Below are 21,084 nucleotides of genomic sequence, written 5' to 3' on the forward strand. Positions count from 1 at the left end.
AAGAAATGCTGGGCAATTTGCTATGGCAATTGTCAATTTCCCGGTCTTTAATTGGCTATGAAAAGTCGAAAATAAATCCTGTGGTGTCACCGCTAGACACCACACTTGCTAGGTGGTAACTTAAATCGGCCGCGGTCCTGTAGTACATGTCGGACCCGCGTGTCGCCACTGTGTACTCGCAATCCTAGCGCCACCACATGGCAGGTCACAAGACACGGACTTCACCTCGCCCCAGTTGTACGGACGACATAGCTTGCGACTAGACCTACCAAGTATTCCTCTCATTTGCCGAGAGACAGATTAAATAGCCTTCAGCTAGTCCATCGCTACTACCTAGCAAGGCGCCATGTGTATCATTGCTAATTGCTTACTACTATGCAAGAGATGTATTTCAACAAGAAGAACATCATTAAAAGTTAAGTAGATGACAATCTCTCTTCTTTTCTTTATAGTTTTCATCCAGTCTCCTGTTTCAGAATTTACGCCCGTCTGCGTTAGTTTCGCGTGCACCTAGCCACTCATTGTGTCGAGACCTTAGGGAATCGACACAACAATATTTTGGCGCCGAGGAGTGGTGCCGCGCCCACGTTGCAGTCTTTGTGTTATACTTGCTCTAATTTGCTTGTGTCATGGCTTCGCCGCATTCTCCAGATGTACTGTCCGACTTTTTTCGCTTGCAGAATCAGCAGACGCAGGCGTTATTGGAAGCCCTTGGACAGCTCGTCCAGGGTCAACGTGCGCGGCAAACCGATGCGGCGGCAGCCGCTTCATCGCTACCGCAGCCACACAACGCTGTCGCACCGCCATTTAGGCCCTTTGAGGCCACAACCGAAAGCTGGACTGAGTGGGCCGATCAGTTCAACTTCCACCTCACTGCTTATGGAATTCAAGGTAAAGAGCGGCAGCCGTTTTTGCTTTCTTGTGTCGGTGTGTCTACCTACCGGGTGATAGTGAAATTGTTTCCCCGACGCGACGTAGCAACTCTGACCTACGAGGAAATTTTGTCGGCTTTAGATGCCTATTTCAAAGAAACAGTAAATGTAGTTGCCAAACGGTATACGTTTTTTCGTACAAAACGTACGGCCGGTCAGACTAATAGGGAGTGGGTAGCAACTTTGCAAGGACTTACTAGAGACTGCGCGTTTGCCTGTGAATGTGGCCTCCCATATTCAGATACTATGGTGCGTGATGCAATTGCACAGAACGTTTCTGATGTTCGCATAAGGGAACAGATTTTGAAACTAGTTAATCCCTCCCTGCAACAAGTGATAGACATATTGGACAGGCAAGACACACTTGACTTTGCTCGGGAATCATTTGAACCTTCGCCTGCAGTGTGTCACATTAATCGGCCCGCCCGGCCCGCTGCACGGGACGCTACGCGGCCCTCGCGCCCGACTTCGCTGCGGCCGCCTAGCTTGCAACCCCGTGCGCCGCGTAAGCAAGCAAATGCAGTGAAATCTTGCCCGCGGTGTGCAACTAGACATTCGCGTGAAAATTGCCCGTCACGCCAAGCTATTTGCTTTTACTGTCACAAGAGAGGACATGTACAAAGTGTTTGCCAGAAAAAGTTCAGATCAGACAATCACACAAATTCCAGGCCCTTTGCTTCGCGCCGGAATCGAACCCAGGACAATCAGGCTCGTGGACCTTCGCCCATGGACATTCATGTGGTTCATTCCCACCCGTCCAGTGACACTTTAGCTAACAGTGACTGTGTTCGTCCCACCCAAAGTGTGCGTCGACGTCGCCGGAGATCCCGTAAAGTTGCAAGTGCTTCTGGACCTGTCTCCGTTCAAATTGCACGAGACAGTCGCTCTTGTCGTCAACAAGACAATAAACTTTTTGTGGACTTAGACTTTGCAGGAAAAGTGATACCATTCCAGCTCGATACCGGAGCTGCAGTTTCCTTGCTCAATCACGACACGTACAAACAACTGGGCGCCCCGCCGTTGCGTGCCGCAAATGTTACGTTAACTAGTTACTCAGGACAGCATATACCTGTGTTAGGACAGTGCAGCCTTCTTGCAACATACATGGGACAGACAAAACTTGTGTCATTTTATGTTCTTCGTTCCTCTAGTGCAGTGAACTTGTTTGGTTTAGATTTGTTTCAATTGTTTAATATGTCTATTGTAAATCAGGTCCTATCCGTGAATCAGACTGTGCCTTCCGCCAGCGTTTCTAGTCTTTGTGAAGAATTTGCAGACATTTTTGCACCGGGCCTTGGTTGCGCTAAGAACTATGAAGCGCATTTGGAACTGAAAGACAACGCGCAACCGAAATTTTTCAGAGCGCGCAATGTTCCCCACGCATTGCGTGATGAGGTCGCAAGAACATTAGCCGAATTAGAATCTCAAGGTGTAATTGAACGTGTGCAGGCTTCTCTCTGGGCCTCACCCTTAGTAATTTTGCCAAAACCTTCCGGAAAATTGAGACTTTGCGTGGACTTCAAGGCCACTGTGAATCCGCAACTTGTGACTGCTACTTTTCCTTTGCCCCGCCCGGAAGATCTTTTTGACAAACTGTGCCCGGGAAAATATTTTTCAAACTTGGACCTAGCAGATGCGTACTTGCAGATACCTGTGGACGAAGACTCCCAGCGCGTCTTGGTGGTAAACACGCATCTTGGCTTGTATCGCTTCAAAAGACTGCCATTCGGGTGTGCATCCGCCCCTGCTTTGTTTCAGCAATATTTACAAACTATTTGTGCGTCGGTCCCTACGGCTGCGACCTATCTGGACGATATTGTGATCTCAGGAAAGACAGAAGCCGAACATTTGCAGAATCTCCGAACATTATTTCAGGTCTTGCGTCAGAATGGTCTTCGCTTGAGGACGGACAAATGTGTGTTTTTTGCTCGTGACTTACCGTACCTGGGGCATGTCATAAATGCCCAAGGAATACATCCGAGTCCAGAGCACCTTCGTGCCATTCAGGACTTGCCGTCACCGCAGAACTTAAAACAGCTACAGAGTGTGCTGGGTAAGGTAAATTATTATCACCGATTTGTGCGCAATGCTTCTTCCGTTTCAGCTCCGCTTCATCGCTTACGCCGTAAAGGTGTTCCGTTCGTCTGGACGACGGACTGCGAACGCGCCTTTCGCCAGTTGAAATCGGCGTTACTTTCAAATACTTGCCTTACGCCATTCGATCCCCGAAAACCCCTTTTGTTGATGGTAGATGCCTCGGATTTCGGGATCGGTGCTGTGCTTGCGCACAAAGATGGCTCGCATGATCGCCCTATTGCCTTTGCGTCAAAATTGCTCTCATCTGCGCAAAGAAATTATTCACAAATAGAGAAAGAAGCTTTAGCTCTCGTGTTTGGTGTTACCAAGTTCCATGACTTCTTGTATGGTCGTCACTTTACAATCATCACGGACCACAAGCCTTTGACATCACTTTTTCATCCGAACAAGACTGTACCTCCACGTACAGCGCAGAAATTCATTCGCTGGTCACTTTTTCTCTCGCAGTACCGCTACGATATCTTGTATCGGTCCACTGCTAAGCACGGCAACGCTGATGCGTTGTCCCGTTTGCCTGTTGCTGAGGATAATGCATTCGATTCTTCCGAACTTGCTTGCATGTTCATTGATTCGGAAGCCGATGACGTGGTCGCATCGTTTCCGATTGATTTTCGTCGTGTAGCTACAGCCACAGCTGCTGACCCTGTCCTTGCTCCCGTTTTGCGTTTTGTTGCTACGCAATGGCCCTTGTCAAAGTCACGGATCGAGGATCCTTTGGTTCGCCGTTTTTTTTGCTCACAGGGAGAGACTATTGTTTCCGACAATGGCCCACAATTCATGTCCGTAGAATTTCAGTCGTTCTGCAAGGCCAATGGTATTCAACATCTGACATCCGCGCCGTTTTCGCCTCAGTCAAACGGTGCCGCTGAACGATTGGTCCGGACTTTCAAGTCGCAGATGTTGAAGTTGAAAGAGTCGCATTCTCGGGAGGACGCTTTGTTGCTCTTTTTGTCTTCATATCGCTCTCAGCCTCGCGATGGTCGCTCGCCGGCTGAATTGCTCCATGGTCGTCCTCATCGAACTCTGATGTCTTTGCTGCATCCGCCACATCAGGTTCCTGTGCAGCGGCAGACTCCTGCTTTTGCTCCTGGCGACGTTGTCTATTATCGCAACTATCGCGGTTCACAGCGTTGGCTCGCAGGGCGCATTCTTCGCTGCCTCGGCCGCGCGATGTATTTGGTTTTGGGGGCCTCTGGTGAGGTGCGTCGGCATCTCAATCAGCTGCGCCTCTGTCGTCGCCTGGGTTCTGCCGCTCCCCGTCTGCTTTCAGCGACGGAGCCGTCAGGTCAGCGCCCTGGGGACCCATCTACTGGCTCGCCTCATCCCCAGGTGTTACCGACGATGCCTTCCATTTTGCCTCATGGCGTCGCGCCGCCGCAGCCGCCGCCGGCGCCGCCAGCAGCGGCCGCTTCGCTGCAGCCGCCTCGCGCCTCCCTGGGACACGCGCCGCCGCTTGCTTCCCGTGACCAGCCGTCCTCCGCCATGGACCTCTTGCCCGCTCCGGACCAGATGTCGTCTTCGCCCGTCGGGTGCTCCGACCACATGGAGGTCGACCCCGCGGCTCCTCTTATATCATTACGTGCGCAAACACCTCATGTTGACGTGCACCCTGGACTAGGTTTGCAGGCGTTTCCTAGCTCCCCTCGGACCGAATGGCCGGGTGCGGGTGGCACAGCCTCGCCTGTTGTTAGGCTCCCCACCTCATCGCATACGTCAACATGGGGTCCTCCCCACGGCGGGCGGAAGCCTTATCTCACGACCGTTCGCCGATTTGCGGGGGAGGAATGTGGTGTCACCGCTAGACACCACACTTGCTAGGTGGTAACTTAAATCGGCCGCGGTCCTGTAGTACATGTCGGACCCGCGTGTCGCCACTGTGTACTCGCAATCCTAGCGCCACCACATGGCAGGTCACAAGACACGGACTTCACCTCGCCCCAGTTGTACGGACGACATAGCTTGCGACTAGACCTACCAAGTATTCCTCTCATTTGCCGAGAGACAGATTAAATAGCCTTCAGCTAGTCCATCGCTACTACCTAGCAAGGCGCCATGTGTATCATTGCTAATTGCTTACTACTATGCAAGAGATGTATTTCAACAAGAAGAACATCATTAAAAGTTAAGTAGATGACAATCTCTCTTCTTTTCTTTATAGTTTTCATCCAGTCTCCTGTTTCAGAATTTACGCCCGTCTGCGTTAGTTTCGCGTGCACCTAGCCACTCATTGTGTCGAGACCTTAGGGAATCGACACAACAAATCCATTGTATAATTTCTAAGGACTCTTGTTTTCCTTCCTCTAAAAAATTTGACCAAACAACTAGGAAGAGTCTTTATTAGTAGTATGAGCTGACGGCTGAACATACTGCGACACGACAGTACAGAGGTTTGCTAAATGTTCCACGTGGACAACGCAATAGCGTTGCTTCGATAGCGGTGAAACAGATGCGTACGTCGGTTGCTGCACTTCCTATTGCGGAGAACAAAAACTGTTTACTTTCTTTTAGTTTTATTTGCCGCCCCATAGTACAGCAGTTTCCGGTGCAGCCATATCCTGTGATGACCGCTCTATAGCCTGCAGATGAAACATTTTATACTTTGGAATCGTTGCAGTTAAGGAAAAACAATGAGACGTCAAAATAGTGATGAAACGGAATAACTGTTTTTCTTATCCAAACAAAGCAATGGGATAGGAGATCGTTGAAGAGGTGAGGAAATTTTCTTACTGCAGCAGTGAACGAATAACGAGAATGACTTAAAAGAAGACATGGTAATAAAAAGTTTCCAGAAAAATAAACAGCTGGTTTCTTCTTTGAATTGAACCTCATCTTTATAGTTTCAGAGTGAGTGAATTTCAGGGTGAATGAAAAGTAGACGGTCCGCTTCCATAGCCAAGTGCGTTTGGCTGCTACTTGGAGAATGCAGTTTCGATACCCGATAATGCCAGAGATTTCTCCTCGATGGGGTGCACTCAGCCTCGTATGGTGTGACGCCTCCTATTGCTGCTAACTTGCACCTCCAGGATCAGTGAAAGTCTGATGTCCTTTTTCTATGCCCAGTCAGATATCACCCAGACAACAGGCTTGAAAACAAAGCGGCATACTATCTGTTATTACAGTCAATATTTTGTTGTTTATGTCAGCTTCTCGCACTAATTTGAGGCGAACTCTTTCGTTAACACGTCTAGATTCATACTGTCACTATCGGCAAGATGCGTTGTTAAGCGGCTGCCGCCAGACCTCTTCACTAACATTAACTAGGCAGCCGATTCGCGTTTCAAAAATCAGTTCACATCTTTGATATCCGTAGCTCATGTACACCGAATTAATTCCTTGTAAGGACACACGGGGTTCATTATACACAGCACGAAGTTTTATTCGTTGACAGTTATTCCCTTTAATATTAATGTGGAGCAGACTCTTATTATTATCATGATTATTATTATTATTACACTGAAGAGCCAAAAAACTGGTACACCTGCCTAATATCTCGTAGGGCCCCCCGTGAGCATGCAGAAATGCCGCAACGCGAAGTGGCATGGACTACACTAATATCTGAAGTAGTGCTGGAGGGAACTGACATCATGAATCATGCAGTTGTTGTGGTCTTCAGTCCTGAGACTGGTTTGATGCAGCTCTCCTTGCTACTCTATCCTGTGCAAGCTTCTTCATCTCCCAGTACCTACTGCAACCTACATCCGTCTGAATCTGCTTAGTGTATTCATTTCTTGGTCTCCCTCTACGATTTTTACCCTCCACGCTGCTCTCCAATACTAAACTGGTGATCCCTTGATGCCTCAGAACATGTCCTACCAACCGGTCCCTTCTTCTTGTCAAGTTGTACCACAACCTCTTCTCCCCGATTCTGTTCAATACCTCCTCATTAGTTATGTGATCTACCAATCTAATCTTCAGCATTCTTCTGTAGCACCACAGTTCGAAAGCTTCTATTCTCTTCTTGTCCAAACTATTTATCGTCCACGTTTCACTTCAATACATGGCTACACTCCATACAAATACTTTCAGAAACGACTTCCTGACACTTAAATCAATACTCGATGTTAACAAATTTCTCTTCTTCAGAAACGCTTTCCTTGCCATTGCCAGTCTACATTTTATATCCTCTCTATTTAGACCATCATCGGTTATCTTCCTCCCCAAATAGCAAAACTCCTTTACTACTTTAAGTGTTTCATTTCCTATTCTAATTCCCTCAACATCACCCGATTTAATTCGACTACATTCCATTATCCTCGTTTTGCTGTTGTTGATGTTCATCTTATATCCTCCTTTCAAGACACTGTCCATTCCGTTCAAGTGCCCTTCCAGGTCCTTTGCTGTCTCTGACAGAATTACAATGTCATCGGCGAACCTCAAAGTTTTTATTTCTTCTCCATGGATTTTAATACCTACTCCAAACTTTTCTTTTGTTTCCTTTACTGCTTGCTCAATATACAGATTGAATAACATCGGGGAGAGGCTACAACCTTGTCTCACTCCCTTCCCAACCACTGCTTCCCTTTCATGGCCCTCCCTTTCATGCAGGGCTGTCCATAAATCCGTAGGAGTACGAGGTATGGCATCCCAGATACGCTCAATAATGTTTCTGACTGGGGAGGTTCGTAGCCGGCGGAAGTGTTTAAACGCAGACGAGTGTTCCTCGAGTCACTATGTAGCAATTTTGGACGTGTGGGCTGTCGCATTGTCCTGCTGGAATTACCCAAGTCCGTCGAAATCGACAATGCGCAGGAATGGATGTACGTGATCAGACAGGATGCTTACGTACGTGACACCTGTCACAGTCGTATCTAGACATATCAGGGGTCCCATATCACCCCAACGGCACACTCCCCACACCATTACAGTCTTCCACCAGTTTGAATAGCCCCCTATTGACATGCAGGGTCCATGGATTTATGATGTCTCCATACCCGTACACACCATCCACTCGATACAATTTGAAACGAGACTCGTTCGACCAGGCGACATGTTACCAGTTCAAAACAGTCCAAAGTCGGTGTTGACGGGTCCAGGCGAGGCGTAAAGCTTTGTGTCGTGCAGTCATTAAGGGTACACGAGTGGGCCTTCGGCTCGGAAAGCCCATATAGATGATGTTTCGTTGAATGGTTCGCACACTGACACTTTTGATGGCCCAGAATTGAAATCTGCAACAATTTGCTGAAGGGTTGCACTTCTGTAACGATGAATGATTCTCTTCAGTCGTTGTTGGTCCCGTTCTTGCAGGATCTTTTCCGGCCGCAGCGATGTCGGAGATTTTATGTTTTATCGGATTCCTGATATTCATGGTACATTGGTGAAATGGTCGTACGGGAAAATCCCCACTTCGCTACCTCGGAGATGCTGTGCCCCACCGCTCGTGCACCAAGAGTAACACCATGTTGAAACTCACTTAAATCTTGATAACCTTCCGTTGTAGCAGCAGTAACCGATGTAACAACTGCGCCAGACACGTGTTGTCTTATGAAGGCGTTGTCGACCGCAGCTCCGTATTCGGCCTGTTTACGTATCTGTGTATTTGAATACGCATGCCTAAACTAGTTTCTTTGGCGCTTCAGAGTATTCTTATAATTATCATTATTATTGTCCAGAGATAAACCAATCCACAGTTGACTTCTCGTAATACTACTCTGTTCGAAAGCGTAGGACACAACAGCTTTTTCTTAATTAGGTTTCAGTATTGGTTAAAAACAGTCTTGGTCGCAATTTAGTTTTTTTAATTTTTCAACGACGCGTTTCGCCTTATTTAGGCATCATCAGGTTATCTTTTCTAAATGGACGCCTGAGGCACCAAGATCTGCATAACGCATTCCCGTTTACTGTTACTCGCTCCTGTGAACGGGAACGCGTTATGCAGATCTTGGTGCCTCAGGCGTCCATTTAGAAAAGATAACCTGATGATGCCTAAATAAGGCGAAACGCGTCGTTGAAAAATTAAAAAAACTAAATTGCAACCAAGACTGATTTTAACCAATACTGTTAAGCACTGGTTTGCTGTTATGCCACATATGGACTGGATTAATTAGGTTTTTATTAACACAGTTTCTTTGACGTAATTCACTTCTATGAGTGGTCACACTGTAGGTCGATAATAAATTTCCAAACAGGGTCTATAATCGAAAGTTAAATTGCGACGCGATGTTTGACTAGTAGCTTTACCAACAACAAAACTTCTTGGAATTAAAAATAGCGATCATCCATCGGTCCGCAGCTCTTGGTCTTGCGGTAGCGTTGTTGTTTCCCGCGCATGGGGTCCCGGGTTCGATTCCCCGCGGGGTCAGGGACTTTTTCTGCTTCGAGATGAGTGGGTTGTGTACACGTCATCATCATCATCATCATCATCATCCATCGCCATTACTGTCGGAGGAAGGAAATGGCAAATCACCTCCGCTAGGACCTTGCCTAGTACGGCGGTGCGGGTCTCCCGCATCGTACTCCTACGCTCCTCGGAGTGTGGGACCTCATCTTTCATCGGTTGAGACGTTCGCTGGATGTTAGCGTTATCTCATTTCCGTCACTTTTCGTGCTTTCCACAATAAATTAAACTAAGAGAAATTTACTTTTAAGTAGCCCGGCTTCCAATGAAGTTTCTACATGTACATCTACATCCATACTCCGCAAGCCACCTGACGGTATGTGGCGGAGGGTACCTTGGGTACCTCTATCGGTTCTCCCATCTATTCCAGTCTCGTATTGTTCGCGGAAAGTAGGATTGTCGGTATGCCTCTGTGTGGGCTCTAATCTCTCTGATTTTATCATGGTCTCTTCGCGAGATATACGTAGGAGGGAGCAATATACTACTTGACTCCTCGGTGAAGGTATGTTCTCGAAACTTCAACAAAAGCCCGTACCGAGCTACTGAGCGTCTCTCCTGCAGAGTCTTCCACTAGAGTTTGTCTATCATCTCCGTAACGCTTTCGCGGGTACTAAATGATCCTGTAACGAAGCGCGCTGCTCTCCGTTGGATCTTCTCTATCTCTTCTATCAACCATGTCTGGTACGGATCCCACACTGGTGAGCAGTATCCAAGCAGTGGGCGAACAAGCGTACTGTAACCTACTTCGTTTGTTTTTGGATTGCATTTCCTTAGGATTCTCCATATGATCATTCCATTTTAAATCACTCCTAATGCGTACTCCCAGATAATTTATGGAATTAACTGCTTCCAGTTGCTGACATGCTACATTGTAGCTAAATGATAAGGGATCTTTCTTTCTATGTATTCGCAGCACATTATACTTGTCTACATTGAGATTGAACTGCCATTTCCTGCACCATACGTCAATTCGCTGCAGATCCTCCTGCATTTCAGTACAATTTTCCATTGTTTCAGCCTCTCGATATACTACAGCATCATCCGCAAAAAGCCTCAGTGAACTTCCGATGTCATCCACAAGGTCATTTATGTATATTGTGAATAGCAACGGTCCTCCGACACTCCCCTGCGGCACACGTGAAATCACTCTTACTTAGGAAGACTTCTCTCCATTGAGAATGACATGTTGCGTTCTGTTATCTAGGAACTCGTCAATCCAATCACACAATTGGTCTGATAGTCCATATGGTCTTACTTTGTTCTTTGTTAGCTATTTCACACAGTGGCCCATGAACGTAGGAGACGCGAATACTCAAGACTCAAACGCTAGATGCTCGGACACAGAAATCTCGAGCAGAAAGAGTCCCAGACTCTAAAGACGCTAACAGTACGTACGTTGGGGTTATATAGTAGTTACGAAACAAAACGGGCGTTCTTCAGAATCTCTTTGAATAAAGCCCCCTGGCTCTTATTATTCCTTCATTGAACTTTCTCTATTTTAAAACCGGAGTTCATGAGCTTATGTGAAATGTCGGAATTATTCATGGCCAGTGCTAGTAATTTTTAGTTGAAAAACGTGGTGTCACCGCCAGACACCACACTTGCTAGGTGGTAGCCTTTAAATCGGCCGCTGTCCGTTAGTATACGTCGGACCCGCGTGTCGCCACTATCAGTGATTGCAGACCGAGCGCTGCCACACGGCAGGTCTAGTCTAGAGAGACTCCCTAGCATTCGCCCCAGTTGTACAGCCGACTTTGCTAGCGATGGTTCACTAACTAAATACTCTCTCATTTGTCGAGACGACAGTTTAGCATAGCCTTCAGCTACGTCAAGTGCTACGACCTAGCAAGGCGCCATATTCACTTACTATGTCTTCTGAACAGGTAATATTGTGAATCATGTACCGTCAAGAGCGACGTTCATCATTAATGGATTAAAATTAAGTATCAAACTAATTACGTCCGCTTTCTGAATTCTAATTCCTTGTCATGTTCCAGACCTCACGTCAGTATAGTTCTTCCCTCCTCACGCCAGCCAGCATGAGCTAAAACGCGTGCATTTCGGCCTCCTCTAGTAACGCGGTGTTGGCTCTTCTGCCAGCACAACAAAAAAAAAAAAGACCAACTGGGAAGTTTCTTGAGTGGAAAGTAGCGGCTGGAAGGTCAGAAATGCCGACAGCGGCAGGGTGAGCGCTGTGCTGACCCCAACGCTCTGCATACCGCGTCCACAACATGCCTTTACAGAGGGTGACTTGGCGGTCGGTCGGTCCCCGATTGGCCCATAAGAGCCAGAACGCGGAGCCTTGCTTCGTCGAAAGTAGACGCACTGTGAATGCAGTGCGGCCTTCTCTTGCAGTTATCCAGCGCTGGACGGTTCGCGTGAGACTGGAGCGACGGGCTGTCGAGGTCAGAAAACGTTGCTGTCCATTGGAGAGCTGCTTCCCGTTGCGAGTTTCGGGCACGGAAAGGCGGTCACCGTCAGACGCCCGCCTTTTACGACAGTTCGCGTGCCGGTGCAAAGGTCACGACACGACGGCGGTACAGCCTTCGTAGTCCGAGGACGCGCTCTTTAACGGGCAGCTAATTCTCCTCCTGGCCGCCTGTTTCGTTCCATTGTGTTGTTCTAACAAGGGAACCTACCCATCGCACCCCCCCTCAGATTTAGTTATAAGTTGGCACAGTGGATAGGCCTTCAAAAACTGAACGCAGATCAATCGAGAAAACAGGAAGAAGTTGTGTGGAACTATGAAAAAATAAGCAAAATATACAAACTGAGTAGTCCATGTGCAAGATACGCAACATCAAGGACAGTGAGAGCGCAGGAGCGCCGTGGTCCCGTGGTTAGCGTGAGCAGCTGCGGAACGAGAGGTCCTTGGTTTAAATCCTCCCTCGAGTGAAAAGTTTACGTTCTTTATTTCAAAGTTAAGATCTGTCCGTTCGTTCATTGACGTCTCTGTTCACTGTAATAAGTTTAGTGTCTGTGTTTTGCGACCGCACCGCAAAACCGTGCGATTAGTAGACGAAAGGACGTGCCTCTCCAATCGGAACCGAAAACATACTTCCCACGGAATACGTCTGACGTATTTAATGCACTCTCGTCCAAAGTAGCGAACAGTCAACTGCCAGCCAGAAAGCCTCGTTAGCAGGAATACTCACTCTTCCGTGCGCTGTAGTCTACTGACGTCGTGTGTTTCGATGTTTGTTTAGGTGTAGCGTCCCCATAAACTGAAAATAAAAAAAAATTAAAATTCTCGCTCGAGAGAAGAATTTGAACCAAGGACCTCTCGTTCCGCAGCTGCTCACGCTAACCACAGGACAACGGCGCTCCTGCGCTCTCACTGTCCTTGATGTTGCCTATCTTGCCGTGGACTACTCAGTTTGTATATTTTGCTTTTTTTTTAGTTCCACACAACTTTTTCCTGTTTTCTCGAGTGATCTGTGTTCAGTTTTTCAACGCCTATCCCCTGTGCCAACTTATAGCTGAACCTGAGGGGGGGGGGGGGAGGGTCCGATGGGGAGGTTCCGTTGTAAGCCACGTCTGCTACGCAGGGTCGAGGACACGACACGCTAGTGTCGGAGCTCCAGAGCGCCACTTCAGCTGAGATTCTCTGCTCTTCAGAGGGAGCTGATCTTACATTTCGCCCTTCGTCATTTATACTTGCTCCACCACACGGGAGAGTCCGTTCTGCCTAACCACCTAACATTGAGCACTGCTGAAGTACACGTCCACTAGACTGTATCGACTGTGCGCAATGTGGTTCCACTTCAAATACTAGAAAAGAGGTAGCAAGCAATACTCTTTTTCATCAATGAGCTTCGCCAATGACGGTCCGCAGAAATTTATCCAGGAGAGGGCATTTATTGTATAACTAAATGTTCAAATGTGTGTGAAATCTTATGAGACTTAACTGCTAAGGTCATCAGTCTCTAAGTTTACACGCTACTTACCATCAATTATCCTAAGGACAAACACACACACCCATGCCCGGGGGAGGACTCGAACCTCCACCGGGACCAGCCGCACAGTCCATGACAGCAGCGCCTTACACCGCTCGGCTAATCCCGTGCGGCTATTGTAGAACTCATTGTGTGAGTTTCAGGACGTGAAGTGCCACAACAATAAAATTTGACAGTGTACACTGACCAGTCAAAACATTATGACTACTGCCCACCTCGATGTTGGATGCCGCATGGTCGAGATGGGTACACGTGACGCGGTAAGAAAAGCATGTGAACGGAGCAGACACGGATGGGGGATGGCCCTACGGAAGATACGGGTTGAAAATGGGGAAATCCATTGATATAAGCAACTTGGACAAAGGGCAGTTTATTACACTACTGGCAATTAAAATTCCTACACCACGAAGATGACGTGCTACAGACGCGAAAGGAAGATGTTGTGATATGCAAATGATTAGCTTCTCAGATCATTCACACCGGTGGCGACACCTACAACGTGCTGACATGACGAAAGTTTCCAACCGATTTCTCATACACAAACAGCAGTTGACCGGCGTTGCCTGGTGAAACGTTATAGTGATGCCTCCTGTAAGGAGGAGAAATGCGTACCATCACGTTTCCGACTTTGATAAAGGTCGGATTGTAGCCTACCGCGGTTGCAGTTTATCTTATCGCGACATTGCTGCTCGCGTTGGTCGAGATCCAATGACTGTTAGCAGAATATGGAATCGGTGGGTTCAGGGGGGTAACACGAGACGCCGTGCTGGATCCCAACGGCCTCGTATCACTAGCAGTCGAGATGACAGGCATCTTTTCCGCATGACTGTAACGGATCGTGCAGCCACGTCTCGATCCCTGCGTCAACAGATGGGGACGTTTGCAAGACAACAACCATCTGCACGAACAGTTCAACGACGTTTGCAGCAGCATGGACTATCAGCTCGGAGACCACAGCTGCGGTTACCCTTGACGCTGCATCACAGACAGGAGCGCCTGCGACGAACCTGGGTGCACGAATGGCAAAACGTCATTTTTTCGTATGAATCCAGGTTCTGTTTGCAGCATCATGATGGTCGCATCCGTGTTTGGCGACATCGCCGTGAATGCACATTGGAAGCGTGTATTCGTCATCGCCATACTGGCGTGATGGTATGGGGTGCCATTGGTTACACGTCTCGGTCACCTCTTGTTCGCATTGACGGCACTTTGAACAGTGGACGTTACATTTCAGATGTGTTACGACCCGTGGCTCTACCCTTCATTCGATCCCTGCGAAACCCTACATTTCAGCAGGATAATGCACGACCGCATGTTGCAGGTCCCGTACGGGCCTTTCTGAGTACAGAAAATGTTCGACTGCTGCACTGGCCAGCACATTCTCCAGATCTCTCACCAATTGAAAAAATCTGGTCAATGGTGGCCGAGCAACTGGCTCGTCACAATACGCCAGTCACTACTCTTGATGAACTGTGGTATCGTGTTGAAGCTGCATGGGCACCTGTACCTGTACACGCCATCCAAGCTCTGTTTGACTCAATGCCCAGGCGTATCAAGGTCGCTATTACAGCCAGAGGTGGTTGTTCTGGGTACTGATTTCTCAGTATCTATGCACCCAAATGGCGTGAAAATGTAATCACAGTTCTAGTATACTATATTTGTCCAATGAATACCCGTTTATCATCTGCATTTCTTCTTGGTGTAGCAATTTTAATGGCGAGTAGTTTATTACGCAGAGCCTGTGAAAGAGTATCTCGAAAACTGCGATGCTGGTAGAATGTTCACGTGCTACTGTTGTGAGCATCTACGAAAAACGGTTGGGGACAGTGAAATTACCTCTAGGCGGTAAATGGTTGGACGTCCACGACTTTCCACAGAACGTGGGGATCGGAGACTTGTCTGCTCTGTAAAGCAGGATACATGGTGATCTCTGGCGTCTCTGCCGAAAGAGCACAGTGGTGATGCACGCACAAGTGTTTCGGAGCACTCCGTCAATCGTCCATTGTTGAACGTGGAGCTCTGCAGCAGCGCACCCCTACGCCTTCACACGTTGACCCAACGACATCGTCAAATACGATTGCAGTGTCCACGAGACCGTTTATCAATGGAAACGTGTCGGCTCTTCGTGTGAGTCACATTTTTGCTACCCTAGGTCGAGGGTCGTATCCACCGACGCCGTCATCGAGGTGAGCTGCGGTTCGAAACGTGCAGCGGGCCACGGATGCAGGCTGGTGGGAGCAGTATTATGATGTGAGAGACATTCTCATGCGCTTGCATGGGACCTGTGGTAGTAATCGAAGACAGGTTAACAGCTGCGAACAAACTGCATATCTCAAAGCTTGATGTCTTTCCCAACGGCAATGTCATCCTTCAGCAGTGTAACTGTCCTTGTCTCGGAGCCACAACCGTGCTACCGTTGTTTGAGTAGCATTATGGTGAACTCATGTTGATGTCTCGGAGGCCAAATTCGCCTGATGTAAATTCTATGGAATCCATCTGCTTCGCTATTGCCTGCCATCATAACGTAAGAAAATCAGCAGCCAGTTATTTACGCGAGTTATGTGACCTGTGCGTAAACATCTAATGCCGCAAACCTACCAACAAACTGTCGGATACCTGATACGCAGAATCAGTGATGTATTTCGTTCCAAAGACGGACAAACAAACAATTATGCAGATAGTCATAATGATTTGGTTCATCAGTGAATATACAGATTTTTTTGTCTTGTAAAGAATGTACGATTATCAACTGATAACGTTTTTTTACTATTTTATTAAGTAAACATGATATTTCATTAGCACATGCAAAGATCTAAACTACTGGCCATTAAAATTGCTACACCAAGAAGAAATGCAGATGATAAACGGGTATTCATTGGAAAAATATATTATACTAGAACTGACATGTGATTACATTTTCACGCAATTTGGGTGCTTAGATCCTGAGAAATCAGTACCCAGAAAAACCAACTCTGGCCGTAATAACGGCCTTGATACGCCTGAGCATTTTCAATTGGTGAGAGATTTGGAGAATGTGCTGGCCAGGGCAGCAGTCGAACATTTCCTGTATCCAGAAAGACCCGTAGAGGACCTGCAACATCCGGTCGTGCATTATCCTGCTGAAATGTAGGGTTTTGCAGGGATAGAATGAAGGGTAGATTCATGGGTCGTAACACATCTGAAATGTAACGTCCACTGTTCAAAGTGCCGTCAATGCGAACAAGAGGTGACCGATACGTGTGACCAATGGCACCCCATACCATCACGCCAGTATGGCGTTGACGAATACACGCTTCCAATGTGCGTTCACCGCAATGTCGCCGAACTCGTATGCGACCATCATGATGCTGTAAACAGAACCTGAATTCATCCGAAAAAATGACGTTTTGCCATTGGTGCACCCAGGTTCGTCGTTGAGTACACCATTGCAGGCGCTCCTGTTTGTGATGCAGCGTCAAGGGTAACCGCAGCCATGGTCTCCGAGCTGATAGTCCATGCTGCTGCAAACGTCGTCGAACTGTTCGTGCAGATGGTTGTTGTCTTGCAAACGTCCCCATCTGTTGACTCAGGTATCGGGACGTGGCTGCACGATCCGTTACAGCCATCGGATAAGATGCCTGTCAGCTCGACTGCTAGTGATACGAGGCCGTCGGGATACAGCACGGCATTCCGTATTACCCTCCTGAACCCACCGATTCCATATTCTGCTAATAGTCATTGGATCTCGACCAACGCGAGCAGCAATGTCGCGATACCATAAACCGCAATCGCGATAGGCTACAATCCGACCTTTATCAAAGTTGCAAACGTGATGGTACGCATTTCTCCTCCTTACACGAGGCATCACAACAACGTTTCACCAGGCAACGCCGGTCAACTGCTGTTTGTGTATGAGAAATCGGTTGGAAACTTTCCTCATGTCAGCACGTTGTAGGTATCGCCACCGGCGCCAACCTTGTGTGAATGCCCTGAAAAGTTAATCATTTGCACATTACAGCATCTTCTTCCTGTCGGTTAAATTTCGCGTCTGTTGCACGTCATCTTCGTGGTGTAGCAATTTTTGTGGCCAATAGTGTACTTACACAGTCAACATAAATATGGATGTTAGCTTTGTAACTTACCGATCACTACTGGATTAACAAATCCTCTTCAGATCGTAACATGTAAACATGACAGCGAAAAACGTTTCCACGAGTGAAATATACCGGAGGTCCGTTGATGATTCCGGCAGCCTTATTTGTGGTATGCCGCGGTACCCGTGACTACAGTGCAAGGTCGCACTACTTCCAACATGTATGCCACGATTTTAACATAGCAAGTCAAAATGTACTATGTCACACAGATCCCATCGTCCAAGTTGTTTCTTGAACACGGGAGTGATTTATCGCACCGCCTCTGGGCACCACACTCACCAGATCTCAGTATCATTGATCTTTGCGGTCTACTTTGGAGAGAAGGTTGCGTGATTTCTACTTCCATCAGCGCTGCCCGAAGATGCCACTGTTTTGCAGGAAGAATGTTATAAGACGCCCCTGAAAACCATACAGGACCTGTGTCTATACCTTTCGAGACGTGTGGAAGTTGTTTTGAGTACGGACGGTTTCCTTCGTTGTAGTGGTGTTTGTAATAAGTTTCCTTTAATTTACGTCTATGGTCACAATAGGTTTTTGTTTAACAGATTACCGGTTTCGGTCTTTAATGACCATGATCAAATCCGCAGCAAAAATGGGGAAAAAACATAAAAACACTCGCAATCTGTATACAGCTTAAGAACAATACATCGAGCATATTGAAAAGTAGTACTGACAAAATTTACATTTGTGCGCTTTAAATATGAAGAGGCATTTCTGTTTCATAAAAACAAAAGTCCTAATGTACTGCAGCCATAGTGGGCGGCATCATCAAATGTTAAATGCGGAATCAGCACCAGCATCGTCAGATACAGGGTGTTTCAAAAATGACCGGTATATTTGAAACGGCAATAAAAACTAAACGAGCAGCGATAGATATACACCGTTTGTTGCAATATGCTTGGGACAACAGTACATTTTCAGGCAGACAAACTTTCGAAATTACAGTAGTTACAATTTTCAACAACAGATGGCGCTGCGGTCTGGGAAACTCTATAGTACGATATTTTCCACATATCCACCATGCGTAGCAATAATATGGCGTAGTCTCTGAATGAAATTACACGAAACCTTTGACAACGTGTCTGGCGGAATGGCTTCACATGCAGATGAGATGTACTGCTTCAGCTGTTCAATTGTTTCTGGATTCTGGCGGTACACCTGGTCTTTCAAGTGTCCCCACAGAAAGACGTCACAGGGGTTCATGTCTGGCGAATAGGGAGGCCAATCCACACCGCCTCCTGTATGTTTCGGATAGCCCAAAGCAATCACACGATCATCGAAATATTCATTCAGGAAATTAAAGACGTCGGCCGTGCGATGTGGCCGGGCACCATCTTGCATAAACCACGAGGTGTTCGCAGTGTCGTCTAAGGCACTTTGTACCGCCACAAATTCACGAAGAATGTCCAGATAGCGTGATGCAGTAATCGTTTCGGATCTGAAAAATGGGTCAATGATTCCTTTGGAAGAAATGGCGGCCCAGACCAGTACTTTTTGAGGATGCAGGGACGATGGGACTGCAACATGGGGCTTTTCGGTTCCCCATATGCGCCAGTTCTGTTTATTGACGAAGCCGTCCAGGTAAAAATAAGCTTCGTCAGTAAACCAAATGCTGGCCACATGCATATCACCGTCATCAATCCTGTGCACTATATCGTTAGCGAATGTCTCTCGTGCAGCAATGGTAGCGGCGCTGAGGGGTTGCCGCATTTGAATTTTGTATGGATAGAGGTGTAAACTCTGGCGCATGAGACGATACGTGGACGTTGGCGTCATTTGGACCGCAGCTGCAACACGGCGAACGGAAACCCGAGGCCGCTGTTGGATCACCTGCTGCACTAGCTGCGCGTTGCCCTCTGTGGTTGCCGTACGCGGTCGCCCTACCTTTCCAGCACGTTCATCCGTCACGTTCCCAGTCCGTTGAAATTTTTCAAACAGATCCTTTATTGTATCGCTTTTCGGTCCTTTGGTTACATTAAACCTCCGTTGAAAACTTCGTCTTGTTGCAACAACACTGTGTTCTAGGCGGTGGAATTCCAACACTAGAAAAATCCTCTGTTCTAAGGAATAAACCATGTTGTCTACAGCACACTTGCACGTTGTGAACAGCACACGCTTACAGCAGAAAGACGACGTACAGAATGGCGCACCCACAGACTGCGTTATCTTCTATATCTTTCACATCACTTGCAGCGCCATCTGTTGTTGAAAATTGTAACTACTGTAATTTCGAAAGTTTGTCCGCCTGAAAATGTACTGTTGTCCCAAGCATATTGCAACAAACGGTGTATTTCTATCGCTGCTCGTTTAGTTTTTATTGCCGTTTCAAATATACCGGTCATTTTTGAAACACCCTGTACATACAGATAACATCACATGCACGAGTCGTGTTGTCAGTAGTACTACTGTTTGAAACAACCTGCCGTACAGTAGCCACAAGATGTTTGTGTTGCAAGTTGAAAAGATGTCGCTAATGTCGGCATACACTAGTTTTCAATAATTAATTGAAACAGCGAAAATAAAGGGAGATACAATAGTTGAAGTCTATAATAAGCTTATTAACGTATAAAAGGCATTACAGTAATAAAAAGCAATAAAAAGAAGAACGCGACAAAAGTAATATTGTTAAAAAGAGGGAGAGTTAAAAAACAGTGGTTGACATGTGCTCTAGTGCCAATATTCTAGATAATGACATAAATATTAAACACCGTTGATAGTGTACCGGGTAATACTAAACAACCATAAAACAGTAGTACTACTGACGAAATGACTTGTGCATGTGATGTTATCTATATGTATTTGACGATGCTGGTGCTGATTACGCATTTAACATCTGACGATGCCACTATGGCTGCGGTACATTATGACTTTGTTTTTATGAGACAGGTATGCCTCTTCATATTTAAAGCGCACAAATGTAAATTTTGTCAGTACTACTTTTCAATATGCTCAATGTATTGTTCTTAAGCTGTATACAGTTTGCGAGTGTATTTACGTTTTTTCCCATTTTTGCTGCAGATCTGATGATGGTCATTAAAGACCGAAACCGGTAATCTGTTAAACAAAAAAAGATTGTGACCATAGACGTAAATTAAAGGAAACTTATTACATATACGGGTCACTGTGTTTTTTCGCGACGATGTCGCAGCTTGTGAAAGTAGTGTTTGTAGTATTTCCATATTTTGTGTACCCTCGTTATGTTCTTCGGCCAAGGTAGTCAATCATTTTGCGACAAGGTTGCTGTTTTTCAGTACAGTGAAAGGCAGTTGAACTTGAGGCGCTGTCTCTGCAATCAGGAACGATTCCAGCTGGAAAACGTGACAGGGAAGCTAGCCAGCTCCTACCCCAGCGGGGGCCCCTTCACGACAAGTGTTCCCATCGATTGACATTTGAATAGCGAACCTAACGGAAAGGAGAGACGAGCCGCACTTTCCAATTTGCAGGCAGATCTAGACTAGGTCCACTTAAATTTTGCGGAATACAGTTTCTCACTCTACATCCGCGCACACGTTTCCGTTTGCCTGTCAGATAAATTGTACATGGGTCATTTAGCAATTGCCTGATGTGTACGTGCTAACAGAACTGTGCAGATTGAGGCGTAGCGCCGTATACCGATCCTGCCTTGAAGGCAG

Source organism: Schistocerca nitens, chromosome 10 (assembly GCF_023898315.1).
Source record: "Schistocerca nitens isolate TAMUIC-IGC-003100 chromosome 10, iqSchNite1.1, whole genome shotgun sequence".
Taxonomy (NCBI): Eukaryota; Metazoa; Arthropoda; class Insecta; order Orthoptera; family Acrididae; genus Schistocerca; species Schistocerca nitens.